Source organism: Lissotriton helveticus, chromosome 11, assembly GCF_964261635.1.
Source record: "Lissotriton helveticus chromosome 11, aLisHel1.1, whole genome shotgun sequence".
Taxonomy (NCBI): Eukaryota; Metazoa; Chordata; class Amphibia; order Caudata; family Salamandridae; genus Lissotriton; species Lissotriton helveticus.
This window is the reverse complement of record NC_136072.1, coordinates 1,039,276,383-1,039,296,770: the sequence shown is the minus strand read 5'-3', so window position 1 is coordinate 1,039,296,770 and position 20,388 is coordinate 1,039,276,383. Positions and strand designations below refer to the sequence as shown.

The window sequence follows — 20,388 nt, the reverse complement described above, 5'->3', positions numbered from 1 at the left end:
AATGATTCCCCGTGTCAGGCCAGGAAACCTTGTTAGCAAACATTTACATAGTATTGTATATGCAGTCAATTAACATTGCAAAGCCATATACAACTTGTAGTCAATCCACGTCTTCATGTCACCTAAACTTTTGACAATGAGGTGGGGAAGCATGCAGCTCTACTCTCCTCAGAGGCTCCAACTGCCAGGTTAAGAAAATTCGTCAAGAGTATCTGGTCTTGCGAAGGCCACAATCCAGGTCATCCTCCTAGCAGTCACAGGGCTTCCGGGCATACACACATGGGTGGCCTGCGCAAAGGGCACTAGCAAACGTCGCAAGAATATGAAAGTTGAGACACGCTTCGTGTCCCTGGTGCTCCTTCTGGCCAAGCGGTGCATAGCAATGCATTGGGAGTCGCCGGGGGTGTCCTCCACTAGCAGCATGGGTTGGAGCAGTGAGAAAGTGGTGCGCAGCGGAGGAAGAGGTACTTCGATCTGAAGAGGTCAAGGGAACCCGCAAGCATTCTATATCTATGCCATGGGCTATGCTATTCCACTCCTTTGTGCAGGAAACATCAGATGCACCGGTGTCCCAGGCTACCCGCTACCCCGTAGCATAGGCACGCCCCGCGGCAACTCAAGGTAGTCCCCAGATGGAATAGACACTCAATGGGCCAAGGATAGAAGGCCGAGAATGGACAATACACGTTTTTCCCCTTCACGTGGCATTCCAGGCCGTCCCCAACTCTGCGCATGCACAACCTGAGACTTAGCCAAAATGTAGTACTTAGGTGGCCCCCACCAAGTGGCGTAATATGAGACACAGTGTATCCCAGTCATGTCTCCCTAATTTGTTCCAGTTTACATCATTAGCTGGCACATACCACCAACTTTAGCGTTGGGCTGACAATTAGAGCGAATCCCAACTCCCAGTACAGCTCACAGATTACCTTGCATGGACACAGAACTCGCCTCACCCATCTATCTGCATCAGAATTGCCAATTCCAGAACTGTTAAGGGGGGCGCAAAATAAGATTTAATTCTATTCCATGAGAAGATGTAAAATGGATGAAAAATACATTCTAATCGATATTAATGCTATTGTACTGTACTTGTTAATAAATGCCAATAAAAATTATTTTAAAAAAAAAAAATTAAAAAAAAGAGTATCTGGTCTTACGAATCTGTGAACAATACCAAAGCAGAAGAACTGTAGTTACAAGTGAGTCACTTTTGCACTTTCCAGCATTGGATCTTTCATAAATGCACATCACTCAATTAAGATTAGCAAAGCATTATCAGAAGAAGAAAGTGGTAGATAGGAATGAGGCTTAAGCAAACAGGTTTTGAAGAACCGCGTGTTCCACTGTGGATTCTGCTCTGAACTTTACATGAAGGCAAAAAAACTTGCCAAAGGCATAAGTCGTCCTCCAAGCTGCCGCTTCCAAGACTTGCCAACAAGAGTATCTGTAGCTGCCATATCTCTGGTAAAGTGAGGTATGAAACTACAAGTGAGAGGTTTGACCATCAGAATATAATGACTAGGCATGTTTTGGGAATATGTTACATGTTTTGATGCGGAGGGTCAATGTGTAAAGTGGGGAACTGGCAATCCAGCTGAGATGACCACTGCTTAGAGAAATGGAGATATTTAAATACCTATGAGTAATAGTGCCAGGGAATAAGGTTCTGGTCCAGAATCTAAACTGCACTGGACTTTATTGGGTTAATTCAGGGTTGGAAATATTCAAGGCACTGGAGAAGACTTCCGATTTGGTCCTTAGGAGAGTACGCCTTGGTTCACACTGAATTCTCTACTACGTTTCTTATATTTAGTAGATAATATACCATTCAAGAAACGGGGCATGAATCCAGGGCATGGATCTCTCATGATCAAGGTTACTCATCACGTGTCAAATCTCTACAGGTCTCTACATCTCTTTGGGCAGAGCTTCAAGCAACTGAGCCATTCCCAACTCTGGTACTAAATGGAAATGGCAGATTGTCTTCCAAGTTACTCATCTGAAGAGTTCCTTCAGGACGCTCCTGCAAAGACAACAGTTGTAGCTAGCATGCCTCTTTTTGAGCGAGCTGACCCTACTGGAGAGACGTCAGTTTAAGGCAATGGGACCTGTTCGGGAAATGATCAGTTTGGAAAAATCTATAGTATTTGAGGGGCAAAGTGGGGAATTGGCAATCCTGCTACCATGCCCACTGCCTATATAGAAGGAGACATTTAAATATCTAGAGATAATGGTGCCCAAAAACAAGATGCAGAGCCAGACTAAGATGCAGGCAGCAGCTTTATTGAGGCTTGGAAAATATACAGGGGATTATAAGCAACTTCCACTTTAGTTCCTTGGTAGAGCGGCTTTCTTCAGAATAATTTCTCTAGCCAGTAGAGAGTCCGCTATTCAAGAAAGAGAGGATCGCTCAAGGTTGGGGCTTCTATCAAGGATCTCTCATAAGTGAGGTCTTATCAGGATATTGACCTCCTGGCAAGAGATCCAACTGCTGTTGCATTCCTATCAATGGTGATTCATGAAATGTACAGACTTGAAGGCATTCTTGACATTCAGATGAATTTGATGTCCATGTTTTAATAGCAAATAGGAAAAGCTTCAGAGCCTTTAGCAGGTTCCCAGACGGGCATACCACAGATATTGTAGGTGGAGTCACTTTGACTGAGGCATGAGCTATTGGTCTGTCTCTCACTTTCTTTATTAGTTTTCCCGTTCCATTGGGACCTGAACCATGCACAAGCATGCCAATGGCTACAAACACCTCTTTCTCTCTAGCACCCAGTCTTCAATACAGGGGCAATTCTTATTACAGAAATACCCCATGGTATTTCAGTAAATGGCATCAAAAAATATGTTTTATTTCACTCTCATTGTAAGCTAAAACCCGGTCAAAAAAGTTCTTTAACAAGATGAAATAAAAATGCCACCAGAGTAATGGCTGTGCAAAATTAACCTTACCAAAAGAGAAAAAACACTTGATAAAGCAAAGTCTGCTGATCACTTATTTTTTGTTTTTAAATGCATTTGGGATTTAAACAAAGAAGCAGCGAATGTTAAAATGTCCAAGATGTGTATTTTTGACAGATGCGCCTCTCTAGCCAGTAAGTTCCAGTATCTTTTGACACTGGAGACCGCTCAGCTTCTTCATTTGGCTGCCCGCTGTTGGTCATTTGGATCAGACACTTTTATTAGGCGTACGGCAATCCTAAACGGAAGAGGGTTTTATTTATTTTTAACTTATACCACGATTTGTCCATTATAGGCTAGTTGTTCTTTTGTCCATCCGCTTAGGTGTGTCTGTGGACAACCCTATGAATCTCCAAACAAAACCACTTGTTTCGGCTATCTGAAACTGGCACATTACCCTTCAGCACATGTGACTACAGCGACATGAATTTCCACAGACATTGGAAAGCAAAGGGACCATCATTTAGAGATTGGGAACTGCTTCCCGAGATGATGGAAAATGGTATGAAACCACTGCAATATTGGCATCAGTAGATGGAACAATTAGCCAAAATAGTGCCTAAAGTGTGTGCTGTTCTTGCTAGGAAAGTGAGGGGATATATCAAACCTGATGAGGTTTGGAAGGGCATCCAAGGTATTGAATATCTATATTTCCCCCCTTGAGGATCAGTTGTTGCTGTAGTTTGATTTCGCCCAACGAAGATTGGATTTACACACCATCCAAGCTGCTACATAGTGCGTTAGTGGACATGAGATGATAACGAACACGGATAGCTGAGATTTAAAGTTATTGCATGTACGGTAGTCTGGCTTCATAGTTTTAGATATATTTCTGATGGAAAAATCAGGCATATAATGAATGAAAGCGTAAGAGATTTTTGGCGGACTGACTCCCCTTCTTGAACAAATATACTAAAAGCACAAGAATGTTGTGAAAATCTGTATGTTGACAAACATTCAGTTTGCTGTGAAAGGAATATAAGAGTGTCTTGCTTTAACTCCGGCCCCTGCCAACCGTTGAGTTTGCCCACTTATCTTTTCAGTAGATATAACATACTGATTGTATGTGTCTCTAACCTTTTTGGGCTATTCTTCTAGTTCGTCTCATACCGCCTCGCCTGTAGTTGTGGTTTGCACTATGCCTCGTACACTTGAAAACCTAATAGTCTTCTAACTTTAAGACTGAACTAAATTCCATCTGATCCCGATTCTGCCAAGTCAGGATCTTGGTCGTCGTGAGTAAAGATGGGTGAATGCTTAGGGATTTTCTGAGCACATGGTGACAACATGGTGGCAACAACTTAATGTATCAACCACTGCCACGTCTTTGAAGGGGCCTGCTGAATGATTGTTCATCAACAACATATAATCTTCCCCATAACCCTGATAAGAAGGGATTCTGTAGACCGGTTCAAAAGTCACTAGTGATAGAGGCTGGATTATTCCAGCTTAATCCCCTAATGATCTTGGTGCATTCCAAATGTACATTAGTGTATACTGCAGATCAAATGCACTATACTTCACAAAATGTAAATGCTTGCCATTTTGTGTTTTATGTACTGAGCTTCATACAAGCAGATACATAAAACCTGCAATGGATATTGATTATTTAAGCTTTTCCTTATCAAGGTTTATCAAGAGCGTACTCATTTTTAGAATGAGCACTTAGTAATTGCAGGAATGCACATGTGTTACCGCTATAACTGCCTTCGTCTCTTGCATTAGCCTTTCTCTGACCTACTGTCTACACCACATAAAGTACAAGAATGTAAGTAAAGCCCTAGAGTCATTTCTTGTACTCCAAAGGAATGTTTTTGTACTGCCTCACGCCTGTATGTATGTCATCGTAACGCATGCTTTTACTACGCATGCCTTTACAACGCAGGTTTTACAACGCAAGTCGTTACGACTTGCGAACGACTTGCGTTGGGGGGGCGCTGGATAGTGGAATAGTTTAATTTACTATTCCAACTCCAGTCCCCGTGGATAGTAGGGAAGGGTTTGGATAGTAAATTAAACTATTCCCTATCCTGCAGCGCCCCCCAACGCAATTCGTTGTAATGTCTTTCGTTTTAAAACCTGCGTTGTAAAGGTACTGAGTAGTGAAAGTTGCGTCGTAAAGGATGTTTCCCCTCACGCCTACTGTACCCAGTACCAACCACTAATGCTTTAAAGCGCTATACAGCGGAGATAGAATTTGTTTGCAAAGTAATTCCTGTAAAGTGATCAAGACTGGTCCCTAAAAAAAACCTTTGAGACAGACAACGGCTTAGGCATCAAGTGCCTAGATTGGCATGCATCCTAAAAAGCTGGACTACATCAAACCTATATCACTGCATTTGGAATCGATGGTCACATTTACAGGCATATGTACCGTGCAGGCATGTTTTGGAATAAGGATCCTGCAAATGTTCTGCTCTGAAATACACCTGACGCAAAGGGAAATTCCATTAAGATGTGCCTTTTACTACACCAACTCGCGGTTCTCAACCCTCAGTTGTCTACTGCGCACAGTACCAGTGAAGCTTGTCTCAAGAAGCACTATACAAACCATAAAAGACTAAGTTAAAATTAAATCACATAGTTATTTACAAAGATAATGGATAAACCATGAACTAGGTTACAGTCGAAGTACCCAATCGTTTTAAGACAGAGGTGCACACATTAGTGGGTACTAGTACTTCATTAAAAACTTAACTATCAAAGTAATAACCCCAGTGATCACATATACGCTACATAATCCTCTCCAGTTATTTATGCACTTCACTCTATAAAGCTAAGCACAAGCAAATCTGTGCGTATGCACGTTTGCAATAAAGAACATTAATGTGTTACCTTCAATGTGTCAGTGCATGCAAAATATCACAACGTCAAACTAGGGGTAAAGTCACTTTAAATTGGATTGTTTCGCTCAAAGACTGATGTTGCTTCAAGATGTTCAAATGCAAGACCTTTCTCCTCTTTCTTTTCAACATTTACATGTTCAACTCTTTGAGGATGTCCACTTAGAACTTCAAATGTACGCAGACAATACCCGGCTTCATCTCTGGCTGGGGAATGTGATGGGAATTCTGTCTAAGGACACAAAATGCCTGGACCATTTGCAGTGTGACAGCTTCCTTCATCGGCCTAGGTGGCAAGCAGAGCAAGACAGCATAGACTGGATGGCCTCAAGCCATGTTACCGGGGCATTATCTTTTATGTATCAATCTTATTCTCCCTGCAAGTCAATGCAGTGCTTAAAGGACTCTGTGATGTGTAAATCTTACACCTCTTGCAACAACCTATTGTGTGGAGCAACAGATTCATCATAATGACACTAAGTTCAGAAGCAGGCAGCCCTCGCCCGAAACCAGAACAAGCATGGTAGTTTTACACTACCCCCTGGTACGCTCCAGATTAGCCCTTTCCATCCCGCCCTTGGTTTGCAGTACTGTTTTAATGTCACCGGTTTACCGCTCCTGGACTCATTTTTTATGCCACACTTTTCAGTCCAGTTCATTTAGGCACGTTATTCCAGTTTGAGCCTCCTCTTGCCCTTCGTCATTACCTTGCAAGTAGTTTTATAATATATATGCTGTTTTTAGGCTGCACATGTACTCGACTTTTGCCCCCTGATCGGTCCTTGGGCCAGTTCTATTTACACCCTATGACCTTGAGGTATGTGGCCTTTGTGTCATACTTCAAATGTCGTCACCCCCTTTGCCATACTCTTCTCTTGTTACTGACATCTTCGCATATTTCCTTTCCAGTACCCCTGACAGAATCAGCCAGAGTTTCAATTTCTTGTATTTTCTTGTCCGACATCAGGTCTAAGTGTTTTTTTTTCAATGCAGGTCAATACTACTTATCATTTTAATCCATCTCCATATCCTGTGCTTCTTCACCTTCCTTTTTAACTAAGCCGCATGAGGCATGTGGCCCCTCTGTATATTCAACATTTTTGGTATCTACACCCCTGATCTGGAGCATCACTCTTGGTATGGCTTGTAATTGGTACTATCTGCACACTTGTTTACCCTTTCAGGGAATAACTATGCATCTACAGCGGGTGAAGCTTTTTACATGGGGACGGTGTCCGCCCACTGATTACAAACTGATATTTTAAAGTAATTCTGGTTAAATTAAGGGCTCTACTTAAGGTAAAATGTAATTGTAGGTACCCATTATCCTAACATGAAGGTGGCTTTCTTGATGATGGCATTTGTGTGCCGAAACAGGTGTAGATAAAAAGCCACAAGGACATTGAATAAAAGGCATCCACCTAAAATAATGTACCCTTTAAAGCATTAGCATGATAACTGTTTTTGTGAAAATTATATACAATCAGGGAACACTCTGTTCTAGACTTCATTACCGCATAGATTTTGTTTACTGTGCTACCTGTATCTGCAGCTATGAATGAATGACCATACGAATGTAGAGATTTATGTTGGATAAGAGGGTTGGATTTCTTGTCAGATGAACAAGCATTGTTTATGCACATCAATAGAACCATGATATCAGATATAATCCTGTGTTTTTAAAAACATTTTTACCTTTCTTGATGATTAATATGTTTTGTATTAACCTTTAGATGAATGTTGTTGTGAGCCCTTTATCTAGATAGGACACTAATTTTAAAGCTTCGAGTTACCGAGGGTTATTGTACATTTACCAGAACAAGCATGACCAGGTGAAACTTTAGTTGAAAGCTTGACTATCTGTGGATTCAATGGTTACATTTAAATTCATATGCACAAGGCACTTTGAACTAAGGGGCTGGGCACTCTCAAAAGCTGACCCCTGACTCAGCTACGTGGAAAGAAGAACACTCTTCTAGACCAACTCTTAGACCAGAGAAATACACCTCGAAAAGACATGAGGCGGTGGTTGGACAATAGCGGAACAACCGCCTTGTCTGGCCCATCAACTCAAGTGATTGCAAAGCATCAAAGTGTGGAGGAGGGAAGGAGTCTTGCTGTGACGTGCCCAGGGGCCACAAGCTCATTTGTTCTTGCTGTCCTATCTGCAAAGCTACTGTGTGCCCAAGGCAAACCGATTGGTCATCCTGCAACAAAAATTGATTAGTGCCTGCAATCAGTTCAGAGTAATTGGCCACACCCACTCCATTTGCCTGAAAGCCCTTACTCAGCCAGCCCGTGCGAGCCTGCGGAGTAGATAGTAGTTCTGGTAGGGGGGACATGAAGTGCAGAAATACTTGACCTCTGCTCATATCTGCTGAATGAGAATATGAGAAGACAGGGATCCCAATAACTGGCAAACATTAACGTCCAACTGTCTTGTGTTTTGGTTTCACCTTTGCACTGTGTTATGTTAGCATGAGCTTGTTAGAAGTTTAAACGCCATTTTCCTTTTCTGCAGGCTCTGCACACGACACATTTTGTTATTAAAGCTCTTCGCCTAGTTGGATATTTTGCTTCACACGAGAATAACATGTTTGCTTATAATATCAGCCTTGCTTGGTAAGCTATGTCTGTACAGTGAGTGCCGAGGCCTTCAAGGTTATCTCAACACAGCGCTTGTGTTTGGATTGATCAACGCACTGAGTAGACATAATATATATGCAGCTGTGGCCAACTTTGGATTTACAAAAAACACAGTTGATGGACAGAATGTAGAACAATGTCATACATTCACCCCAGTACAAGGATCTGGGCCTAAATCCATCGTTTTTTTGCACTCCACACCACCCTGGGTTTGACACTGGCTATATGCAAATCAGCTCTGACCCTGTGCCTCATGGGAACAGTCCAGTCCGAACTACCAAGCCATGTCTTTCCCAGACCGGGAAACTTTGGATTTAGGCGCGATTATTGCAACTTTGGATTTAGGCTCGATTATTAATGCACTATATATTTTTGTTTAACAGAGGTCCTAGGTTTTATGAATCATACTTGGAAAGATAATTTGCACAGACTCGTGATGAAGGCTGCGTTTATCTTCTTCAATGTCCAGCCGGACCGAGAAGCATTTATTATGAAAACAATTTTAGTATAAGCAGAATAAGGCGAAACAGGTCGCACATTGATAACTGGGCACAAGCCTGTACCTAGTCAGAAGAAGACAATACAGGGGGAAAGAAGAAGGAGTTTACAGGCAAACAAGGAGAACAGGGTGGCTTATAATATAGTACAAACAATTTTTGGATAAGCACAAACCCACAGTAACTGCCGTAAAAAATAATTCATAAAACAAGCAGTACTGCTAAACAGTCGACGAACGTTTCGATCCCTATCTCCTAAGGTATAGTGGGATCATCTTCAGGACAACAATTGACTTTGCCTGATTAGTCGAGTGAGCCTGTAGAGTTAAAACAGGAAGGAAAAAGGGAAAAGAAGATTCTTCATCAATTCATTACATTGAAATGATTAAAAGGTTAAAATGTCAGTCAGTGACCACTTCCGACATGCAAAGTGCAACACGTGCAAATGCAATTGCTTGTTCCAAAGGGCACGGGTGCTTTTGTGCTCATATTTGGGCTTGAAGGAGACCGAGTGGTAGTGAGGCATACCGCATTTACAAAATACAAGGTAGTGCTTAATGGCTGGTTGTGCGGGGTGTTGCTAGAGGGGTCCTAGTGAGGGGGTGTTGGCCAGAGGGTCGTGAGGGCGTGAGTCCTTAGTGTATAATATAATTACCACAAGCGGGGCAAGGTTGGCCCTGGAGTGGCTGAAGACAATTGGAATGCGCAATAGCTTCCGGTGTAGCTGATGCCTACAAAGAAATATTTCTGTCATACAAGGCAATCAGCAGATTCAAGTAGAATACAGAGAATTAAAGGGAGCCGGGGTTACCGTGTCCAGTTCGTGGTCGAGCGGCATCAAGGATTCTAAACCCGGTAGGGTCGGTTCAGTTCAGACCTGAAAGGAGGGTTTTAATAAAAAGCAAAAGTCAGGACCCACTAGGTGAAGCCGGGGTGGCGGATTAGGTGCAGTGAGGAAAAAACTATTACCCTTGGAGCCTAGCATCTAGCGTGGGCTCGACGGGGAACTTCAAATGAATGTTTCAACCTGTGAAACAAAAAACGAGCAATTAAAACCGGCAGTGAGAGACAGTGTAGATGAAGGCGGCGAGTGCAGGCAGGTAGTTACCGTCCTAGGCGGTTTGTAATCTCCGCAGGGCGCTCAATAGCGTGGGCCTTATCCGTGCGAGCCTGTAAGAGAAGAATACGGAGGGCGCACATGAGGCACATTGGCGCGAGAGGGACCCTCAGGGGAGCCGGGGTGATGCGTTCAGTTCAGTGCTTACCGTGATGTGCTCGTAGTGGGGCCGCAGTGGGTTCCCGTCTGGAGGCTCGATGGCCTTGTGTTCAGCGTCTGCATGCAGCGGTGCCAAATGTGGTCCCGGCCGGTGGCGGTAAAAAGTGAAAACGGACTAATCAGAAATGATAGTGATCCCAGATTTGGGCGCCATCTTTGAGTAGGCAAAACCGGCGAGTGAGTGAAATACGTGCATAAAGACAAGGTTTTACAGCTTATAGTATCATGAAAAACATAAAGCCAGAGGGGAGCACATATAATTATATGTGCTCACATTCGAATGCGATATTTTGAAACAGACGGTCTCCAAATGATAAAAAACACAGCTGTAAATGTTGCAATTGAACAATTATCTAGGCTCATGCATGAAAAGTTATGTGGAAAGAAGTTCATAGTAAGCTTATAACAGGCTAGTCCAATCCTCTGTTCTGTTGAGACCATCCTGAATAGAGTTGAACTGTATGATGGACTTCAGCTCTTCTTTGTTGAGTAACTGTCCCATGTTGCCACCCCTCGGTGGGAGTCTCAGTACTTTCAGGACAGTCCATTTCAAATCACTTTCAGAATGTTTTTGGGCTGCAAAATGTTCCACCAGGGGTGCGTTTGGAGTGTTGCACCGGATGCGACTCCTGTGTTGCCCAATGCGGATTTTGACCTTCTGGCTGGTCTGTCCAATGTATACCTTTTGGCATGGGCACAGAATTAAGTAAATGACATTGCAGGTATTACAGTTGGAGAAGGCACGACATTGTATGGTGACGTTGTTAAAAGTGAAGCTTTTTCCTTCAATCGTACTGTCACAATTATTGCATCTACCACATTTAGCATGCCCAACAATGGGGGACAGACCCCATACATTATCAAGTGTAGCCAGAGGTAGAGAGTTGGGTAAGGCAGCCCGCACAAGGTGATCTCTCAGGTTCTTACTCTTTTTAAAGGCAAAGACTGGTTTTTCAATGGCAAGTACACCTGTGTTTAGTATTGGCCAGTGCTTGAGAATAGTCTTTCTCAGTTGATTTGAGATTGGTGAGAACGTGGATACACAAGGTATGCGTTTTGAGTCAGACTTTTCTTTTGGTGTAAGTAAAGCCTCCCTCGGGCAGTACCATGCACGCTTGGTGGCGTTTTTGATTAACTTCTTTGGATATCCCCTATCGTTAAGTTTGGATGCTAAGGTGGACGCTTCTCGAAAATAGTCATCCTTACAGGAGCAGTTACGCCTGATTCGCAAAAATTGCGAATATGGGAGTGAATCTCGTAGTGCTCTCGGATGGTTGCTATTGTAGGCCAACAAGGTGTTTTTTTCAGTAGGCTTGCGATATAGCCGTGTCAGTAGGGAGCCTTCGCTGTGATAGATTGTAAGATCCAGAAAGGCTATAGAGTCTTTGTTAGAGGTAGTGGTGAAGGTGAGGCCCAGGCAATTATTGTTAAGCCAGTGAAGAATTGGCGCAGGCAATCGTCGTTTCCATTCCAAATGATGAAAATGTCATTGATGTACCTGCGCCAAAACTTGATCCCTGAGAGGAAGGGATTGGTGGAGTTGATGATCACATTGGTTTCAATCTCATCCATAAACAATACCGCTAGATTTGGAGCAAAAATTGCGCCCATGGCGGTCCCCTTAATTTGTTCATAGAAATTGCCATTAAAGAGAAAAAAGTTCTTGGTGATGCATATTTCTAGGAGCTGAAGAATAAACATACTGGGTACGGCATGGGGTCGAGGTCGTGAGTCCAGAATCTTTTTAATCACTAGGAGTGCTGTAGTCTGTGGAATATTAGTATAAAGGGACTCAATGTCCATGGTCACCAAAGTTTCATTTATTGGATTATACGGGTGATGTTCGATCATATTGATCATGTGCATCGAGTCCTTTATGTAGCATTGCGTTGTAGGGACAAAGTCTTTAATAAAGAAATCTACATAAGATCCCAGTGGTTCTAAGATGGAGCCACAGGCTGAAACAATGGGACGGCCCGGGGGATTTTTCTCATCTTTGTGCATTTTGGGCAGCGTGTAAATTACTGGGATTCTGGGTGTTTTGACATTTAAAAAGTTGTACTCTTTTTTGGATAAAAATCCTGCCTCAAGGCCTTCCTTAGTAGTTTTTTGTATTAGGCTCTGTATTTCTTTAATAGGGTTATGACTCAATCTTTTGTAGTGTTCCCTATTCTCAAGTTGTCGCATTATTTCTGAAATATATGCGCTTTTTTCTTGTAGCACAATCCCTCCGCCTTTATCGGCGCTCTTGATTATAAGATTGTCATTATTTTTGAGTTGGGAAATGGCATTTTTCTCTTCCCTAGAGATATTATAGGGAATAAACATTTTCTTATTTTGGAAGTTCTGCAATTCCTTCAAAATGACCTTCTCAAATGTAACCACTTCTGTGGGAATCATACTGGCAGAAGGTGAAAAAATGGATGGTGGTCGGAAAGGGGTATTGGCTGTCCTTTCTGAAGTAGGGTGTAACTGGAAGAAGGCTTGTAGGCGTATGCGTCTAAAAAACCGCATCAATTCAGTTTGTAAGTCCAGATAGTTAGGAGAGATTGTAGGCACAAAGGAAAGGCCTTTCATGAGTAATGATAGTTCTTCTTGTGCAAGTGTGTATTTGGAAAGATTAAAAATAGGGATACTATCAGTTCTCTGGGGGGGAGTCAGTACTGCGCTCACCATTGGTAATAGTTGTTGCGAGTTCTGCGCTCCCCGGGTGGGTTGTGCCATCGTTGAACTTTTTTGACCTTTCCACGTTGTGGTGGGTCCTGGGCACCTCTGGCTAAAAAAGAAGAAGAGTTTTGATGAGATCCGCCTCTCCTTGCCCCACTGCTGCCTTCCCCTGGGTCGGAACTATCCGAGGATTCAGCAGAGGTGTCTGAGAATCCCACCAGATTCTGGCGTCTATTGTAACGCCCCCACGGGCGGCTGTTCTGATAGCGAGGGTATGTTTTGTTGGTATAAAAATCTTTCTGTAGGTAGGGGTAGGTGTTTTCAATATTATATAGTTTCACGTCCCTTTTGATTTTATTCGACTTTTTATTTTGTTCGATCCTGCGGAAGTCAGCCACAGTTTTATCAATCTGTTCAAGTAGTTTTTTTGCGTCTACAGTTGAGTCAGAGTCTGTTATTTGTTTAAGGAGGTCTGCGATTTCTACTTCCAAAGATTTAAGGGTTTCACTCGCAATATCAATGCCGAGGGCTAGCCAGTGGCGTGAGCAAGTGGTGCCTATGAAGCTGAAATTTTGAATGTATTTGGGATTATCAGTGAAAATTCCCGGAATGTTCCGGACCTGTAAGCCCAAGGGAATTACGTTGGCTTTTAAGTAATCCGTCAGCATTAAAATCATAAGTTCTAAACGGACTTGCTTCTTTTTTAATTTTTTAGTTGGTCTGGAATGGAGTCATTTACTGAAATAGGCGCCTCAGGAGTCTCAGATAATAGAGAAGGGCGTGAGCATAGCTGTTTTAAATAATCGTCTGTGTAGAGTGGTGTATTAACTGACATGTTTGGGAAGTAGGTGTGGGAAAGGTTTTACACAATATAGGATTTAGGGGAGACGTGGTGTCAGGACTGGCCCGCCCCCGAGAAGAGGTGGGCAAGGGAATAGAAACCCTTGCAATCTAGTGATTGCGCTACGTGTAGGTATCGGTATACAAGGGAACCCGTAAAATTGGCCAAGGACCACGGGTGGAACTGGTTCCACCCGTGGTCCTTGGCCAATTTTACGGGTTCCCTTGTATACCGATACCTCTACGATTATTAATGCACTGCACAGAGCATGAGTTACCGATTTGATGAATATCCGTATTCAGAGAGTTGGTGCAGGAGATGATGTGATCCATTTCTGCTGAACCCAAAGGTATGGGCCCGCCCTTCTAAAACCCAAAGAGACCTTCTGTAGATATAATATGATATACTAGCTAGGGAGGGCAAGCTGAGGTTCTATTTAGACCTTTTCCTTTTAGCTTTTTAACATGCTTTTGCCTTTTGTATTCTATGGAATCTGAACCATGCTGTTAACCTTATTCCTTATAATATGTTTGCTTGTATTAGCTAAGATACTGCGTTTGAGAACACTGCATTAAAATAAACATTTCAAACTCGTACGTGTCCTCATTTACTCCTGGTTCTGGATTGATATGTTACTATAACGAAAGAGTATTCATGTGTTCCACGTTACCTGAGGTGTTATAAGTACATGTTCTGGGTTGTCTAAATCATTGGGGTTTTGTAAGTACCAATGAGACACTGATTGCTAGTCTGGTAGGAGATTTTGGATACTAAGGTGAGTTTTGGCACACCCTAATTCACTGAGGTTCTAAGTCTCTATGCACAGTTCTGTGTAGGAGCAGAATACCTGCTACATGGCGCCCGATCGTTGGTGGTCTTATTACATGACACTTGAGTGGTACTTATATCGGCCCTTAACACCCTTCATTGTTGTTTCCGGAAAACAGTGGTGTCTGACAAACCTACCTATATTTAAATAGCTTGATTCATTCTAAACGGTTTCCTTGAATTACTGCCCAGTTGTGCTATCAAGTTTTTTGTTGTACCTTTTCATTTCTGTGTCGCTATGGCCGCGGTGGACATTCCGCAACATAGTCGCATTGCGGTGCGCAATCACTTGCAGAATTATCATGTCCCCGTGGATTGCATGGCCGTGATTATGGTGGTGAGTGCAGAGGTGGCTTACCGGAACAACATTTTTTACTCATGGGTGACCTTCCCAGCTGTGAACGCAAATACCAATGTGTTCGACACGTACACTCCCACTGCTGTGCCGCAGGACTATGCTCCATATAGGACACAGGAAGTTCCGATTGATGCTTGGCAGCACAGAGTTTGGCTTAATGGCGTCCTACCCCACTCTTTGACTGCTCAGAGGTTAGGTCCCGTGTCCATTCCAGGCATGACTTGGCCTGTTTTGGCTGGATTTATACCTCATCCTCAGCACGGGGTGTGTTCGGTTGCTGAACTAAGACGACTGCATGTAGTCGCAATTAGCGTAATCAGGTCGTTAGTGCAATACATTACCCGCAATCTCCCGGGCGGGGCCCCAGGTGGTGCGGCGCTTCCTGCCCGGACAAGGCGGAATGAAGCTTAGTCCTGTAATGGCGAACGGTGTGATGGGCAGGCGCCCCCAGGATAAGGATGATTTTCCTTTCTGGCTTGCCGAAAAGTTTGACCAGCTAGAAGCGGTATTTCCTAACACGACTCCTGGTGAAAAACACAGGATTCTGACGATTAGCATGCCAAAAGACTTGACCCCAGAAATTGGTGACTGAGTAGTGGGGAAAGATCTTTGCGGCAGTATATGCGAGGTGCTTCGGCACTCCGTCCATGACTGTCCTTCCAACGGTCATTAAACGTGTTCAAGATGAGCACGGACCTGAGGCAGCGGTTGAATTGGGTATGCGCCTATGCGGCTCCTTTGACGTAGTTTCCGATCTCATACTTGCGAATGTCAAGGGAGATGCGGTGAACTTTCAGGTGTCCAATGCTTTGCAGGCAGTTCCCGATGCCGATAAACCCAGACAGTTACCAAGGATTATTGTGGCGGCTTATAAAACCATGGGCCGCAATAGCGTGGGAGTCAAGCCATTTTCCACTGAAGAGAAAAAGCAACCCCAAGGGCCGAAGTCAGAGACTGACGAACAGCCCAAGGCTAAAAAGCTAAATTGGCCGAAAAAACAAAAACACGGTAAACAACAACAGCAGAAACAGGAGTCTCGTCCTGCATCTCCATTGCCTGCGCCTACAGAACGTATTTATGACTTGGGCGATCGCGCGACGATAAAATCACCTGATAGTTTTCAGGTTTCTGAACAACGCTCTCCTCGCTCTTTTCAGGAATCATCGGCCTCATCGACCGGTGGTGGAGGAGGCGGCAGGGGTCGGGGTGGCCAGCAGGGACGCGACCAGCCCTGCCCGAAAGACGTTAAAGGCAAGCAGGACGATTCAACACCGAAAATACCCCATTTTCAGAAAAAGAAAGTTGCCGCTTTAACAGCGAGATATGCCACAGATAGTGAGAACGCAGCTTCGGAATCAGACATGGCCTCTGACCTTGCCGGACATCGCACCGGAGATGACCATAGTGCGAGAGGCCCTGCGTCCGCTACTGAAGGTGACCGCAACTGACCAATATGTTGTTGTGGAGACAGCTGATACTAGATTAGCTCCCCCTGATACTTTTTAACATAGTCATTTTAATTGAAGGTGACATACAATGTACCATCAAAGGGGTATTTTGGGAAAATCTTACGACTACCTATGACATTTTCTTAGCGGATGTTGACTGGCCCCCACCTTTTGTGCTCGCAGCTCCGAGAGGGGAGGAGGTAATCCTCCCTAGTTTCGCGCACACAGTCTCGAAAGAGCATACGCTGAATTTTGCAGAAGAGTGGGCTAAGGCTCTTGCGCCAGCTCTGTACCGTACACAGTGTGGTTGGGATACATTTTCCCCACACCACGAGATTCCTTTACGGTCTATGCCACAGCCTCAACCTCAATATCCAATCCGACGTGAAGCTAAGGCTTGTGTGTCACCGTTGAATAACCCTCTTTTTACTCGAGAACCCACCGAGTTGTCCTCCGGTAATTGAAGAGCATGTATGTTCTTTCCCTTTGTTAAATTGGATGGCCGAATTATTTTCGGATGATAACAGTGACTTCCTGTTGCTGCATATTTTGCATATTCATTATTAGGATGAACTGTGTTGGCAGTCTCGTTTTTTTGACCGACACCTTTCATTGGATTTTCTTGGGCCCTCTGTGTTTTGAAACCCTTGCCTATTGACTTTATCAATGTCCGAAACTGAAGAAAAAAATATTTCCTTTTTTCAACAATTGTGTTTCTTTTATCTCTGTCTTTGAGGTACCAAATTGGAGACTTGTGTTTGGACTATCGATCTTGAACTCTGCGTTCCTACATTTGCCCCTTCTTACTTGTCCGATCAGTGCTCAGATCAAAGGAAGGGTGTCTTGTGTTTTGGTTTCAACTTTGCACTGTGTTATGTTAGCATGAGCTTGTTAGAAAGTTTAAACACCATTTTCCTTTTCTGCAGCCTCTGCACATGACACATTTTGTTATTAAAGCTCTTCGCCTAGTTGGATATTCACACGAGAATAACATGTTTGCTTATAATATCAGCTTTGCATGGTGAGCTATGTCTGTACAGTGAGTGCCGAGGCCTTCAAGGTTATCTCAACACAGTGCTTGTTGTTTGGATTGATCCGCGCACTGAGTAGACATAATATATAACCAGCTGTGGCCAACTTTGGGTTTAGGCGCGATTAATAATGCACTGAACAGAGCACTTGAGGAATATCCGTATGCAGAGAGTTGGTGCAGGAGATGATGTGATCCATTTCTGCTGAACCCAAAGGTATGGGCCCGCCCTTCTAAAACGCAAAGAGACCTTCTGTAGATATAATATGATATACTAGCTAGGGAGGGCAAACTGAGGTTCTATTTAGACCTTTTTGCTTTAGCATTTTAACATGCTTTCACCTTTTGTATTCTATGGAATCGTAGCCATGCTGTTAACCTTGTTCCTTTTAATATGTTTGCTTGTATTAGCTAAGATACTGCGTTTGAGAACACTGCATTAGAAATAAACATTTCAAACTCGTACGTGTCCTCATTTACTCCTGGTTCTGGATTGATATGTTAGTATACCGAAAGAGTGTTCATGTGTTCCACGTTACCCGAGGTGTTCCAAGTCCATGTTCTGGGTTGTCTAAATCATTGGGGTTTTGTAAGTACCAATGAGACACTGATTGCTAGTCTGGTAGGGGATTTTGGATACTGAAGGTGAGTTTTGGCACACCCTAATTCACTTAGGTTCTAAGTCTCTATGCACAGTTCTGTGTAGGAGCAGAATCCCTGCTACACAACCTCCTTATTCAGAAAAAAGATGCATGAATTGGAATACTGCCCTGCAGTGAGATGCAATACCTTAGTGAACAAACTACTAATGTAAGCAATGCTTAACCAACTACTGTGACTTACAATTCACTTTGATCCTATTATTACCTTTCTACATACTCACAGCCAACTAGGATCATAGAGGATGTAAGCTGTACGTATTTGCGTACTTCGTTAACTCTAGTCATATATATTAATACACTATCCCCCAGATTCATCAAGAACACATTTTGCTATTCCTTAATAGCGAAAAATACCGATTCGCTATTAAGGAATAGCAAAATGCTATGCATCAAGAAATCACTACAAAAATAGCGATTTCTAATAATTCCTTAATTGCGACTTGCAAATTGCGAGTCGCAATTAAGGAATATCTCCCCATTCATTCCTATGGGCCTAGAGGCCCATAGGAATGAACGGGAAGACAATCTCAATTTGCTAATCGGAATTAGCGATTCGCAAATTGAAATTGCGATTTCAAGGGTGCAGGGGTGTCCAAAGGACACCCTGTTGCACCCCTGAAATTGATGTGTGCACATATGTTGCGCACACACATGCCCTTAGGGCATGTGTGTGCGCAACCTGAAAAATGCACTTTAGTGCATTTTTCAAAGTTTTTGCAAATTACCACGAAGATGTACTTCATGGTAATTTGCGTGCCCTAATAGCGAATTGGCTATTTTTTTCACTTTCATGCATTGCATTTAAGGAATCTTAATTTGAGATTCCTTAAATGTAAAGAATCGCAATTTAGCGAATTCTTAATTAGCGATTTTTGCATTTGGGATGATGCATCCCAAATGCAAAAATACCGCTCGCAAAGAATCTGGCCCTTTGCGAGTGGATTTAAGCTTGATGAATCTGGCCCTATATTTAATGTTCACATATTTTTACTAAACTCACATGTTATGTAAATAGCGTAAATAAAATAGGAAAAGACAGAAAAGTGACATAATGGTACTACATAAAATAAAACCAAAAAATAAATGCCTTTTTTATAGGTTTTGCTTGCAGTCAATAAGTTAAACAAATGGCGTACTGTAGCAAACCAGAAGTGTAGGGACTGCTTTTTACTTGCTTCTGGGGTGAAACCCATTGATGAGAGCATGCATGGGGCAATCACAGGGGGCAAGAACAACAAACATTTTTATGCACCAAGATCAATTGTGTATGCAGCAACAGGAATTAATAAGAGTAAATACCACATCTTTATCACAGAACCAGGACTGGTGGAATTTTACACTTGGAAATGCAGGGTCAGAAAAGAGGCCTGCACACTGCAGTGAAATCCCACTAATTCATAAGTTTACGAGTCCTGACAAACTATCTGTATGATAGTCAATATTAAGAGCCTATGCAGAACGGAAAATAGGAGGACACCCCAATAGTTCACGAGGGTATTGAGGTAGACGGTTTCTCCACCGGGTAAAATAAAGTTAAAGAACAGATTCACATGTGTGCATCATTTACTCAAAGCTTAATTTTCCACCTGATGGAAATCCTGCCGGCCTATAGGATGCGCATCAAATACTCCTGGAAATCTGTGACTGTCCGATCTAAACCCAGAAGTACTTTTTTAGGAGTGTGTTAACGGCTTTTTGGATATACATTTTTGTTAGGCAAGGGCATGTGAGCAGGTTGCTCTTGTTGCCCTACTTGAAAGAAAGGGGAGGGGTGGGCGGAGTCATTTGTGTCCTTCCTCATAACAGGATTGGCTGGACAATAACCAGGCGGAAGCTGAGCCTGGTGGGTCCTGGTGTCTGCTTCTTGCAGCGTTACATAAGGAGAAATGTATCTTCATTAAACACCAGCAACCCCCCCTATATTAATTAAAAAAAATACACTGAAGAGGGCAAGAACTGAATCTTTTTTTAGCTATTTCTGAACATAAAGGGGCACATGCATCAAGCATTTTTGTCTTCGCAAACGGGCTGATTCGCAGAATCGGACCATTTACAAACGCAAAAAATGCATTTGAGATGCAGCAAACTCTATTTTGCAATTCGGTAACCTGTTAACGAATCGCAATAGGTTTGCGATTCGCTATTAGGAAGGGGCGTGTTTAGGGCGTCCCTTCCTAATACCGAATCGCATCAGTATATAGGAATGTTTTGTGACCAAAATGCGGTCGCAAAATATCAGCATTTTACCACCTACATTAAGTAGGTGGTTACCCATTCGCAAATGGGAAGGGGTCCCCAAGGGACCCCTTCCCCTTTGTGAAT

The 20,388-nt window shown here is 43.1% G+C and overlaps 1 protein-coding gene across 4 annotated transcripts in view; it reads right to left on the bottom strand.

Moving 5' to 3' along the window:
* HVCN1 (hydrogen voltage gated channel 1) overlaps window positions 1-20,388 on the bottom strand; it is a 183,682-nt gene that overhangs the window by 63,321 nt on the left and 99,973 nt on the right. The gene's annotated exons all lie outside the window — the stretch shown is intronic.